Genomic DNA, 1,427 nt, shown 5'->3' on the forward strand with positions numbered 1-1,427 from the left:
CAGTGCCCAATCCACTCAGCAGTTTGTGGGTCCACTATTTTCCCCAGACAGACACGACCAAAGCTACAAAACATAGCATGGCTTACCAGTCGCAGTCCAACTTGTTCGAGGCGAGACCAACTCCCCGACACCAATCTTGCTGGAACGGGCGGAGCCTTCCAAGGACAGTGGCGGCAACCTTCAACACACAGCGGCAACACCACCATGCAATCTCGATGAAAGGCTACAGGGCCCTTTTCATTTCACAATAAACTTGCTTCACCTTCTGACCACAGCAACAGTCTAGTTATCAACATGCATGGAAAATCTCAACATTTGCACCAGTCTTCTCACATTTTGGCCAAAGATGTATTCACAGAATGAAGAAAAACCTTTCCCATAGCATTTGTCTCTTACTGCTTCTCACCAAATATTACTCAAGGGGATATTTAACATATATAACACCTGTTACACTGTCTTTTTGATAATACCACTAACACCATAAAAAATCTATATTACAATACTCTACCACCTGCAAACAGTTAAATGCCTCAATATTGAGTGATATTCACTTAAGATGATCTGAAGCTTTTCATTTTCATTATCTGAAGTTCATATAGGGAAAGATGGATATATTGGGAAAAAAAGTCATAAAATCACTGATTACAGCTCAGAGGCTAGGTACTAATAATACACTTCCCAATATGACCAGTGTAAATGTAGTGTGCGTCATGTAATTTACAACTATCAAGTCAACCTTCAGAAAAAAACTGATCTTCCCCACACCTTTGTGTGATTATTGACTCCACCAGTATTTCAACAATACTAATATATCTCTTCGCAAATGACCAGTGCCTCAAAACAAAAAAAAAAATTGCATCCTTCTTGGAATTATGAGATCTGCAATATTCGGTTCTGCAAAATTCCTGAAATAACCTCTCATACAAGAATGTGTTTGGTTACTCATCTATACTGAGTAACTTAGCAAGTGATACTAAATTAAAATAAATAACATTGCAAAGGCTTGTTATGTATTAACACGAGCACTTTGTCAAAGCAAATAACACATTCTTAAGTTGTTAAAAAACATATAAATCATATCTTTGGATACAGGTAAAAAGAGGGTGAAAATCGTAAATTCAAAGTGCTTGTCTTAATACCGTAACTATTTCAAGGTAAAGTAACTAAAAAGCCTTAACCAAACACATCCTCAGCTGAAGCTACAAGAGAAGAAGGAAGGTGTTTTGATAATTCCCAAACAAGAATTATCATCACTAAAAGCCACACCAGTGACTTGAAGGGACACTCAAACAAAGGACTTCACCTCCCAAATCAACCAATAAAATAGGTGTAAATAATAAGCATGATATCACCATTTTTCTCCCATCTAAAAATGCACATCTCTAGCACAATATCTGCTAGTTATAAATGGCACTGAATGGAGAATT

This window comes from Penaeus monodon, chromosome 23, assembly GCF_015228065.2.
Source record: "Penaeus monodon isolate SGIC_2016 chromosome 23, NSTDA_Pmon_1, whole genome shotgun sequence".
NCBI classification, from domain to species: domain Eukaryota; kingdom Metazoa; phylum Arthropoda; class Malacostraca; order Decapoda; family Penaeidae; genus Penaeus; species Penaeus monodon.